This window comes from Olea europaea, unplaced genomic scaffold (assembly GCF_002742605.1).
Source record: "Olea europaea var. sylvestris unplaced genomic scaffold, O_europaea_v1 scaffold5304, whole genome shotgun sequence".
Taxonomy (NCBI): domain Eukaryota; kingdom Viridiplantae; phylum Streptophyta; class Magnoliopsida; order Lamiales; family Oleaceae; genus Olea; species Olea europaea.
Genome location: NW_019263627.1, coordinates 1 through 13,134, shown reverse-complemented (window position 1 = coordinate 13,134; position 13,134 = coordinate 1). Strand labels below are relative to the sequence as shown.

The 13,134-nt window shown below is 34.1% G+C and overlaps 1 long non-coding RNA gene across 1 annotated transcript; it reads right to left on the bottom strand.

Moving 5' to 3' along the window:
* Positions 1-717: 717 nt before the first annotated feature.
* On the bottom strand, positions 718-1,836 carry LOC111388825. The gene is made up of 2 exons (XR_002701639.1): positions 1,652-1,836; positions 718-972 (listed from the first exon to the last, which is right to left on the bottom strand). It is a non-coding gene; the product is annotated as an uncharacterized LOC111388825 (long non-coding RNA).
* Between the last annotated feature and the right edge of the window lie 11,298 nt (positions 1,837-13,134).

Here is a 13,134-nt window from a genome sequence, read left to right as displayed (position 1 = left end):
ACTTTTAGAGAGTTTCTAAAAGTTTCAATTGAATACACCCAAACTTTTTAAATCTCTAAAAGTCTTTAAAAGTCTCGATTAAATACACCCCCCTAGATAAACGATTCAAAGAAAACGTCGACCTTTCCCAAATTGTGTAAGACAAATCCTGGTAGTTGGTGAGTTTCGGTTCAAATCCCATCCCGAAAATGCCACATCCCCGACAGGCGAGTTTCGATTCTTCTCCCATCTCGACAGCAACGAAACATCCCCAACATGTGAGTTCGATTCTTTCCAAATCAAAATCCATTTACGTGAACCCATTCCTTATGGTCCATTCGATTGGTCTCCATTTGTAGCTATTATAAATGAGTTTCTTGGTCCACTATCGCCCCCTTTGGTTCTTTTATATACAGAAGTAGGTGGTGAGTTTAATTTCACCTTGTAATCGTTCATTATGAAATTTTGATTCTTGTCCAAAGTAATTCTCCATTATTTGGGATTTCAATTTTATGGTGCTCTAAACAATAGTAATTGTTAAGGTTCTTTTCCTTTTTCTGTAACTGACGGCGGACCTAATTTTGTGTTTATTAACTAAACACAGCTTTATAAACATTTAACACTCGAAGATACTGAACTTCCTACTGTTCCTGGACATCTTGAGGGGAAATTTAAATCTACATTGAAGACCTTGGAATAGTACCAGCCCAAAAATTGTGAGCATGTATTTAACACGGGTTTGGAGTTTAGCTTCCAACTGGAAAAAGGTACATAAACCCATCAGTTCATTACAAGTAAAAATCGACGTTACAAACAAGAGTGCAACTTCCAACACATTATAGATTCACATATGTTTACAACCATAGTTCACATACATTCGCACATAATAATACCACATATACAAAAGTTTATGTAATAACTAGTCCTTCGATTAATATGTACTAATTAGGCCGACTCCTTCCCTTTAGCATTCCTTTCCGTGCTCCCTTTTGCCTTGCAAATTCATTGTAACAATTCAAGCAACCAAACCAATAGTCAAGAATACATAAACAAGACTAATACTTGAGAAGCTAATGGAAATGCGTGAATTCGATATTGATGAACTTATAGAGATGTGTATACAATAAAACATTTTCCAAATCTAGTCAGTGTCTCATTAATCCCACTATCTTAAACTCATTTTTTGTACACCATACAAGGTTAATAATATCCAATACCGTCCAATAGGCTGTTCTTGGACTACTTTTGTCTATTACATTGTTCTTGGATTTGAAGATTATGAAAGCAAACATTACAATGTATGAAAATGGTGTCAGAATTTCAATGAATTAGTTGCTGCATAATTTTACATTGTTCTCTCTAAATTTTGCGGACTGAAGAATGCAGAAAAACCATCATACTTATTAGACAAATTATCAAATGGACTAGAATATACTGCATTGTAATCCTTACATTTCAACTCTTAAAACTATAGTAATTAAACTCTTAAAATTATAGTAATTACCGCGTTCATTGTACACAACATAGAATAATAATATAATATATCCTGGAATTCTTCACATAGATATTCATAGTTCTATTTATGAATTCACCAAAAAAAAAAATGTGGGACAAACAAACTTCGATTGACGTATTACAACTTCGATTAACGTTTCTTGTTGCACAAACAAACCTTGGACAGAGATGGTGAACTATGAGGCGGGACAATCTTCGAAAGAATTGCCACTGTATCGGCGGCGTTACCTTTGACTGATGTGCGGTCGAAGATGGTAAGGCATGGAGAGGGTTTTCGTCGGTGCGGGTTTCAATTTGGGTGAAGATGGAGTGTGCGGTGTTTGATTTGGGAGAAATTGAAATGGAATGGGTCTTGAATTGATGGTTTTGGTTTTTTATTTTTTATTTTTTTAAAATGGTTGCCACGTCAGCCCAGAACAACCCATGTTAATGACCCCTGTTTGTGTGGCGGAATCATATAAAGAGCTTCCACTTCTGGATTCCAAGTTCCTAATTTTGGATTACATAAAGAATTTTACATTTATTAGGACTGGACAAAACTTTAAAATCGAGTCGAGTGATTTTTCTTAAATTAAATAATCGAATGAATATCTGAATTGAGAATCAACAGCTTTGATTCAATCCTCGATTCAAGATCAAGAGCCAAATTTTTTCATTTTTTTTTTGTTTTCTTACATTAAATAAGCCAAATTATTTTAAATTCTTTCCTAATAAGTTGGTCAACTATTTAATTGAACCTAAAGTTATCATTTTCCTACTTCATTTGCCAATAAATTAATTTAGCCCAAATTCAAAACACGACTTCTCTATTTCTAATTTTTAGTCCAAGGCCAATTTAATCAAATTAATCTAAATTTTCCCAAATCTCTCATAGTATCATATTACCGTATCTATCATTCTGAAAAAATCAATCTAGCTACGCCTCTTTTCATTATTGTGAACTCGCTACTTTTCTCTTTTTGTGATTTTTAACAGTCAAATTTATGAATAACTCGAAGAGAGGCACAAAAGATACCATGGGATTGGATTACATTATTTTGTAAGAGTTAGAATTGAACATGTCATTAATTAATTGAATTAATGTAGTATTATTGTAAATATTAAAAATATAATTATTATACCATAATTAAATTTGAACTCGATAATTTCACTTACTAAATATCTAAAAATTCAGGCTTTGTAGAGGTATCAATAGACAAATTACACATCTATAAGTAGATATTGATACCAATCATTCAAGATATATATTGTGACCCTCCGGCTACTTAAAGATTTCTCAAAATCAGTCTTGTATTCTTATGGATCAAATCGGTAACTTAAATTTTGGAATCTTCTTTAAAAGAAAACAGTTCTCCTTATAATGTTTATTTTAATTTAATAAGTCCGATGATATTTATAAACTTCAACAAGAGTTCGAGGAAACATCAATCAATAAAATTAAATATTTCAGAACTCCACAAAAGCTATCATCGACCCTCTTTTCATGGTCTTCAAAATAAAGGAAGTCCCTTTCTTCCTAAAATAGTATATTTGTTAGGTTTGTAATCTAAATTCGGTTGGATTTTTTTAGGAATATATTGTTTCCTTTGTTCCACCTATTTTTTATACTATTTCCATCTTTAAGAAATTATTAGAGTTTTGATACAATTTCCCTATAAATAGTTGTCTCTTCTTTACAAGTTGATTTATTATATAAGTTAAAATAATTATGAGAAACAAAATTGTTTTAAATTTTTCTCCACTATAGTTAAATAAAATTTTCAATTCATCCCACAAAAAATTCTTGTCTTTGTGCTCATCTTGTAGTTATGGTCAATATTTCATATCGGTCGTATAACCTCATTCTGTCCCCCAATAAGTAGTATCAAAGATTTGGCTTTTTGGTTTGTTCGAGGTTCTTGTCCTTGACAAAAGGCAGATCATTGAAAGATCACTTGGCCATTTTTATGGAGATCGCTGCTGATTTGGAGACTTTAAAAGTAAAGTAAGATGAAGAAGATTTGCTCTTAATTCTTTTGTCTTCATTATCCGCTTCATTTAATTCATTTAGAGACACGATTTAATATAGTTGTGATATCTTACCATTCAAGATACATATGATATTTTGTTTTCAAGAGAGAAGATAAAGCATTTGGTTAAATCTAAAGCTAGAGATGGAGAATACCTTGTTGCTCATGGTTGTCATAGAAGAGGCGGGTCGAAATCTAATTTAAGAAATTAAGTCTGATTTTATTGCAAGAAGAAATATCACATGAAGAAGGATTGCAACAAACTGTAGAATAAAGGAAATTTGGCTGCAAATCAGAAGGAAAGCAATCAAAAACTACAAATGAAGTCAATGTCGCTGATATTGATAGAGTTAGAATTAAATTGGTGGATGGGATCGTTAGAATACTTGATCAAGTTCGAGATGTCTCAAATTTGAAGAAAATTTCATCTCGTTAAGTATTCTTGATTTAAAAGTGTATAAGTTCTTTGGTGGAGGTTTGCAAAGGTGTTGTGTTGTATTGGAGTGACGAAGAAAATCCTAGTTATACATTCTTGCAAGGCTGTGTGGAGTTCGTGAATAAAAATTAGCAAAGGTTTAGTGTCGTGTGGATATTCAATTTGGTAAAATACGTTGGGATTCAATTTGGTACAGTACTTTGGGATCTAGTTTGGGGTCCATGTTGAAGAATACAGCTCAATCTAGTTCGAAGGATATATTTAATGTCTCTTTGCTATCACCTATGATGCCATCGTATTCAATGGCTAGGGACAGACCCAATGAAGATAAGTACGGAGATGCTGATTTTGTTGCATATACTTTAAAGGTATTTGAAAGTGTTTAGTCTATTAAGGGGTTCTACAAAACCATTTGGTGTTGATTTTCTTTTAGTGTGTGTTTTGGCCCTGTTTGGTAAATTTTAAATCATTTGTAATTTTTGGTTGAATCCGAGGTAATTCTGTGAAGCTGTGCTTAAATTCATTTATCCTAGTTGGATATCGTGGAAGATGTGGAGAATTTTTTATTTATTGGAGAAGTTAGTTTGGTTTTTGTTGAAGAGCTCAGTTCATTCCTCGTAGTCAGATTTTTTCTCCAAGTGGAAAGTTTTTGGAGCTTTGTTCGTTGCAGTGCAATTTGTGTCAACGTGGTGATTGTTGGGTTTGTGACCAAAATTGGGTTGGATTTTTTTGAAAAATATTGTTTCCTTTATACTACTCGTTTTTAATATTATTTTCATCTTTAAAAATATTGCTAGGATTTTGATGTCCCTTATATTAAGTTGACTCTTCTTTATAAATTGATTTATTATAGAAGTTAGAATAATTAAGAGAAACACAGTTGTTGTAATTTTTTCTCCACTATAGTTGAACAATCTCCAATTCTACTACACAATTAAATTTTTGTCTTTGTGTTTATCTTGTTATTACGATCAATACTTTATATCGTGCTATACAACCTCGTTCCATCCCAACAATATTCTGACAACGGTATATAGGATTAGAACATTGACGAGTATACACTGAGCATCAAATTCTCAATAGACTTCTAGAAATTTCCAAAACTGCTAGCTTCTATAAAAGCTGTGAACCATTTCGATTCTCAAGTCGCCAAAATTTTAATTGTTGGTCTTCCAAACTTTTCACAAAAAAAGTTAGTAATTCCATTTGTAATTGATATCAAGGCAAATTCCTTATTATAATGTTGGAGAATTAATTTATTTTATCAAATACAAAACATTATTTTTTTGTACAGATCTTAAGCCCAAAGTTAAAAGAAGAGTGAACTTCATGAAGGCCGAAAAGAACTTGAATCTTTTTGTGCCCAATGTGGTTACAAAAAATTCAACCCCATTTTTTAAAAAAATAAAATAAAATAATAATAATAATAAGAAACAACAAAAGAAATTTTACAAACGATGATTTTCTCAAGATTAAAAAAAAAATGCTCCATCAGGCCCATAAAGATATAAATTTTGCTTACATTTTTTTAATAAATATCTACATTAAATAGTAGTTTAAATATAAATAGTTCACATTTATTGATAATAAGGGCATATATAAAATTAAGAAATTAACGATACTCTCAACAAGGAATGCTGCTTATAAATTGGGATAAACCAAAAAAAAAAAAAAAAGGAAGTCTATCTTTATGGAATGTAAGGACTATTATAGAAGGCCTTATCCAAATAAATTTAAAAATCCTAAGAATAACTTTTAACTTATTTCACATTAGTCCCTCGATAAGTTATATCAACTCAATTTTCTTTTTCATTCTTGGATTTAAAATAAATTACAAATGTTACGACTTTCGAGGAACTTTATGGACTAACTAAAATAAACATATTATTTTATTCTATAAAAAAATAAAAATTCTGCAAATTTTCAGGACGTTATAGTGTGAATTCTAAAGTATAGTTATGTTGTTTTATGTTGATGCTGTTGGAAAAATAAGTGAATTGACTCACTTTTGGCACAATTTTTAGTGGGATTCGTTGGTCTAATTTGGAATATCAAAGTTGATATGTGTCCTCCTCCGCGAGAACATCGAAGCCATATATTTATTTGTCAAAAATGAAGTTCGGGTGAATGAGAAATTGGAGTCTAAATTAAACCATTGGAAATGGTCTATGTTGGTGGGAAAACCTTGTCCCACATAGGAAAAATATGAAAATCAAAGCCACTTTAAATATGACTATGCATTGGAATGGTGTGATCATGTGTAGTATAGAGGCTCTCTTTACGTGCTCGCGCAGGGGAGATGCAAATCACAGACAGAAATAGCTTTCGGACCTTGAAGTTGAGTGCGGGCGCAACCTGCGCACACGAATGTCCGACCGAACGGAGCAAAAACTGACCAGTTTGGATAGTCCGCATTTTGCAATTTTTTTGTGATTTTTCCAAATGACTTTTGAGTATCTGAAACTCCTAAAACTTCAATAGTCGAAACCAAAGTGTAACTCAAAAAACTGCAGTGGTTAATGCAGAAAACTAAGGGTCAAATTCAGTCTATATAATTCACTCAATTTCCAGCAGTTCAAACACTGAAATTTTCGTCTGCAAATTTCTAGACTATTTTCTGTTTTGTTCCGTCTTATTCCAGTCAGTAAGGTGATATTGTTTGAACACTCGCCCAGTTCGCCTGAGTAGAATCGCGGTGCTTTGATTTTGCTGGTTACCGTTGTATCCTGGGAGACAGGTGCTCGAACTAAACCTCTAGCACCACGGTGAGGGGGCGAATTTGTCTTATAAAAACTATATTTACACAGGCCTCGGGTAGAAATTATATCTGTTATTTAGTTTGCAATTTTATAGATTTATTTATTTAATTTGCAACGTATTTGAAATTTATGTTAGAAATAGATAAATAAAATAACCTATTTTTTAAATTCGTTATAAGTATGAAAAATAGATTTCACATATAGGGTATTTCTATTTATAAGTGAAAAAATTTGTGTTATTTTAGTTAGTATATGAATGAAAACACTTTATGCAAATTTTGTGCAAATACGGTGAGTTTCGCTTGCAAATACAGTAAGCTGCCATATACGGTGAGTTGCACTGCCAAATATAGTGAGTTGCAAATACGATGAGTTACACTGTCAAATACGGTGAGTTGCACTGTCATATACGGTAAGCAATTGTCAAATACGGTAAGTGTGAATCCGGTGTCTAAAATACAAATACGGTATATGAGAACCCGATTCCACTCTATACACTACCGATTAAATATACCAACAAACTTAAGACAAACTCTTAATACGTATTAGTAGTAAACAAATTTATTTGTTTATTGGAGACTAATAACTGTTTCATTTTCAAAAATGGCTGTCAAACCAACTAACATGGATGTGACCCAAATTGTTCCTGCTGGAAATGAAGTTGTGGGCTCTACTATGGCTCAAGGGCCAAGCTTTGCTGTGGCTAACTTGCCTAGTCGTGTTGTGAGTCAAACTGTGGCTCCAACAACTGGCTAAACGGTTACTGTGCCGGTTAATCATGGAGAGAAACTGGAGAAATTCAATGACTTGAATTTCAAGAGGTGACAGCAGAAAATACTGTTTTACCTGATCACCTTAAATCTTTCTAGATTTTTGACTGAGACTGCTCCTGTACTCAAAGAAGGAGAATGAGATATTCAAGCAGTTATTGCACTTGATGCTTGGAAGCATTCGGACTTTTTATGCCGAAACTACATTATGAATAGTTTAGCAGACACGCTGTACAATGTGTATAGCGCGATGAAACTGCTAAGGAGTTGTGGGAGTTTTTAGACCGAAAATACAAAATTGAGGATGTCGGGGCTAAAAAGTTTATTATCGACAGATTCCTAGACTATAAGATGGTGGACTCCAAAACTGTTATCAGTCAAGTGCAAAAACTCCAAGTGATTTTTCACAAAATTCATGTTGAAAGAAAAGTGTTGAGTGAAACCTTTCAAGTGGCAGCAATTATTGAAAAATTGTCCCCCTCCCCCCCACCCCACCCCGACATGGAAAGATTTCAAAAACTATTTGAAACACAAGCGAAAGGAAATGAACGTTGAAGAATTTACTGTTAAACTTCGAATTGAAGAAGACAGCAAAAGTTCAGAAAAGAAGTGGTTCAATCCTGGTATGAGTAAAGTCAATGTTGTAGAGCATGGTCAAAGTAGTAAGAACTACAAAAAAAAAAAGTTTGGACCATCCAGTGGAAAAAAGACGAAGCACGGACCGAAAGGTGGAATTTCTAAGAAGAAATTTCAAGGGAAATGCTTCAATTGTGACGAAGTCGGCCACAAGTCTTCAGAGTGCAGATTGCCAAAGAAGAAGAAAGAAGCAAATGTTGTTGATTACATGACACAAGATGTGTCGGAGCTGAATCTCTCAGCCGTCGTTTCTGAAGTGAATATCGTGGGTTCAAACCCTAAAGAGTGGTGGATTAACACCGATGCTACGAGGCTTGTGTGCTCTAATAAGGAGTTGTTTACTGCATTCGAAGCAATTCAGAATGGAAAAAAGTTGTTTATGGGAAATTCAGCAACTTCTAAAATCAAAGGTCAAGAAAAGGTGGTTCTAAAGATGACCTCGGGAAAAGAACTGACTCTCAACATGTGCTATATGTGCCGAAAATTCGTAAGAATTTAGTGTCTGGGTCGCTTTTGAATAAATATGATTTTCGCATTGTATTTGAGTCAGACAAAGTCATTCTATCAGAAAATGAAAGTTTGTCGGAAAATGTTATGTTTCAGATGGTATGTTTAAACTAAATGTAATGGTTGTGAAACCAAAAATGAATAAAGCAAATTCTTCTGCTTATTTGCTTGAGTCATCCAGTTTGTGGATCGAACATAAGTGTGAAACTTGTATTGAGACAAAATTGACAAGGTCATCCTTTAAGTCAGTTGAATAGAACACAGAACCACTTAATTTAATTTACAGTGATGGTTGTGACTTAAAACTCGTACAAACAGGAGGTGGCAACAAGTATTTTATTACTTTTGTCGATGATGACACAAAATACTGTTATGTGTATCTGCTTAAAAGCAAGGATGAAGCAATAGAGAAATTTGTTCTCTATAAGAATGAAGTTGAAACTCAACTTAATAAAAAAATTAAGGTACTGCAGAGTGATCGAGGTGGTGAGTATGGAGCACCGTTTGCCAATTTCTGTGCACAACACGGAATCATATATAAAACCACCGCACCTTATTCAACGCAACAAAATGGTGTAGTTGAACGAAAAAATCATACCTTAAAAGAAATTATGAATGCAATGCTAGCAAGTTCTGGGTTACCTCAGACTATGTGAGGGGAAGCTGTGTTATCAGCAAATTACCTTTCAAATAAAGTGCCTCGAAAGAAATCGAAAAAGACCCATTATGAATTATGGAAAGAAAGAAAGTTTACCTATAAATACTTGCGAGTGTGTGGGTGTCTTGCAAAAGTGGCTGTTCCAACACCAAAGAAGGTAAGGATAGGCCCCAAAACTATAGACTGCGTCTTCATTGGCTACACACGTAATAGCAGTGCTTATCGATTTCTTATGTATGATTCAAAAATTTCAGACACACAAAAACACGATAATGGAATTGAAGAATGCTTCGTTCTTTGAAGAAGTATTTCCATACAAGTCCAAAGAGGAAGCCAGGTCCTCTAAACGAATATATGAGACAATGATTAAAAATAGTCAGGACGAAGAATTAGAAGAGGGGACTGAGGTTAGACGCAGCAAACGGGAAAGGACAGAAAAATCTTATGGTCCTAATTTTCTGACCTATATGCTAGAAAGTGAACCTCAAAACTATCAAGAAGCTGTGAATTCCTCGGAAGGATCTCAATGGAAAGATGCCATTAAAGGTGAAATAGATTCCATACTGCAAAATCATACATGGGAGCTAGTGGATCTTCCTCCTAGATGCAAACCATTAGACTAAAAATGGATTTTCAAAAGGAAAATGAAAGCATATGGAACTATCAAAAAATATAAAGCCAGATTAGTAATAAAAGGTTACAAACAAAGGGAATGTCTTGATTACTTTGATACGTATTCTCCAATGACGAGAATAACATCTATTATGGTAATACTTGCGATTACTGCTTTACAAAATCTAGAAGTACATCAAATGGTTGTTAAAACGACTTTTCTAAATGGAAATTTAGAAGAAGAAATTTACATGGAACAACCCGATGGGTTTTCGTCACCAGGACAAGAAAAGAAAGTATGTAAACTGGTGAAGTCACTATATGGCTTGAAACAAGCACCAAGAAATGGCATGAAAAATTTGACAATGTCATGATAGAGAGTGAATTTAAAATTAATGAATGTGACAAATGTGTTTACGTCAAAGACACTAAAGATGGCTATGTCATTTTATGTCTTTACGTTGACGACATGCTTATTATTGGTAGTAACAACAAGATGATTGAATCCACTAAAAATATATTGAATTCGAGATTTGATAAGAAAGACATGGGTTTAGCTGATATTATACTTGGAATCAAAATATCAAGAACATGAGATGGACTTGTTCTAAGCCAATCACATTATGTGAACAAAATTTTGAAAAAATTCAACAAGGATGATACTGACTTGTCTAGAACACCAATAGATACGAGTCAACATCTTTCTAAAAATAAAGGTGAAAATGTCTCTCAAATAGAATACTCAAGAGTTATTGGAAGTCTAATGTACTTAATGAGTTGTACAAGACTAAACATAGCCTACACAGTTAGTAAATTGAGTAGATATACAATTATTCCAGGAAATGACCATTAGAAAGGTATAGTAAGAGTACTGAGGTACTTAAGATAAACTCGTGACTATGGAATACACTATACCAGACATCCAGCGGTCATTGAAGGATACAGTGATGCTAATTGAATATCTACTATAAAAGACTCAAAGTCTACCAGTGGGTATGTGCTCACTTTGGGAGGTGCTGCTATCTCATGGAAATCCTCTAAGCAAACGGTTATAACCAGATTTACGATGAAATCTGAGTTTATAGTCCTAGATAAATGTGGTGAAGAGGCCGAATGGTTGCATAACTTTTTAGAGGATATTCCAAGATGGGCCAAACCTGTGCTTATAATTTGCATATATTGTGACAGTCAATCAGCAATAAGAAGGGCACAGAGTAACATGTACAATGGTAAGTCTAGACATATACGTCGTAGACATAATACCATTAGACAACTACTCTCAACTGAAGTTATCACAATTGACTATGTTAGGTCAAAGGATAATATTGCGGATCCGCTAACCAAAGGGTTAAATAGAGAGTTGGTTGGGAAATCATCGAAAGGAATGAGACTCAAGCCCTTGAAAGAATAAGTCATTACAAAGGAAACTCAACCTAGTTGACTGGAGATCCCAAGATCTAGGTTCAAAGGGACAACCTAGCTATAAAGAGTTGATAAAACCACTGTGGGGATATTACCTCCTGTCCATTCCTATGATATAACAGTGATGCCCGTAAGGATAAAGGTTAAGTAATAGGCTTTTAATGATTCTTACGCGTTGAAAATCAAGCCAAGTAATACAGGTTACTTGTAATAAGAAATTACCTATGTGAGAAAGAAGTGGGGCCATTTCTAAGAGAATTGTGTGGGGCTCCATTCTTAGAAACTCTCACAGAACCAGACATATGTTCATGGCCAAAACAAACATGATAATGAGAACTAAACGGCGTTAGGAAGAATCCTGTGTGAAGTATAACATTGTTTACACAAACGACAGAACGATTCAAAGACATCGCGTTTATTGGTCAGCCAGTAAAGTAAATATGCTTTCACAGGGGAAGGTTCAAAGGGTAACACCTACCTATCCTATGCAGGCTTCAACCGTTGAACTTTATCATCAAGTTTTATGTCTCACATTTCGTGTCTCTCCCAATTTTCATTCATGTGGGGAATTGTTGAAAAAATGAGTGAATTGACTCACTTTTGGCACAATTTTCAGTGGGACCCGTTGGTCCAATTTGGAATATCAAAGTTGATATATATTCTCCTGCTCGAGAACATCGAAGTCATGTATTTATTTTCCAAAAATAAAGCTCGGGTGAATGAGAAATTGGAGTCTAAAGTGAACCATTGGAAATGGTCTATGTTGGTGGGAAAATCTTATCCCACATAGGAAAAATATGGAAACCAAAATCACTTTATATATGGCTATGTATTGGAATGGTGTGATCATGTGTAGCATAGAGGCTCTCTCCACGTGTACGTGTAGGGGTTGCAAATCACGGATAGAAATAGCTTTCGGACCTTGAACTTGAGTGCGGGCGCGACCTGCGCAAACTAATGTTGGATCGAACGGACTAAAAACTGGCCAGTTTGGATTATCCGCGTTTTGCAATTTTTTTGTGGTTTTTCCAAATGACTTTTGAGTATCTGAAACTCCTAAAACTCCAGTGGTTGAAACCGAAGTGTAACACAAAAAACTGCAATGGTTAATGCAGAAAACTAAGGGTCAAATTCAGTCTATATAATTTACTCAATTTCCAGCAGTTCAAACACTGAAATTTTCGTCTGCAAATTTTCATCCTGTTTTCTGTTTTGTTCCGCCTCATTCCAATTAGTAAGGTGATATTGTTCGAACACTCGCCCAGTTCGTCGGAATAGAATCGCAGTGCTCGGATTCTGCTGGTTACCGTTGTATCTTGGGAGACCGGCGCTTGAACTAAGCCTCTAACACCACGGTGAGGGGGCGAATTTGTCTTAAGAAAACTGTGTTTACATAAGCCTTGGGTTGAAATTATATCTGCTATTTATTTAGTTTGCAATTTTGCAGATTTATTTATTTAATTTGCAAAATACTTGAAATTTATATTAGAAATAGATAAATAAAATAAACTATTTTTTAAATTCGTTATAAGTATGAAAAATAGATTTCACATATATGGTATTTCTATTTGTAGGTGAAAAAAATTGTATTATTTTAGTTAGTATATGAATAAAAATATTTTATGCAAATTTTGTGCAAATACGGTGAGTTTTGTTTGCAAATACAGTAAGCTGTCATATACGGTGAGTTGCACTGTCAAATACGATGAGTTGCATTGTCATATACGGTAAGCAATTGCCAAATACAGTAAGTGTGAATCCGGTGTCTAAAACACAAATACGATATATGAGAACCCGATTTCACTCCATACACTACCGATTAAATACACCA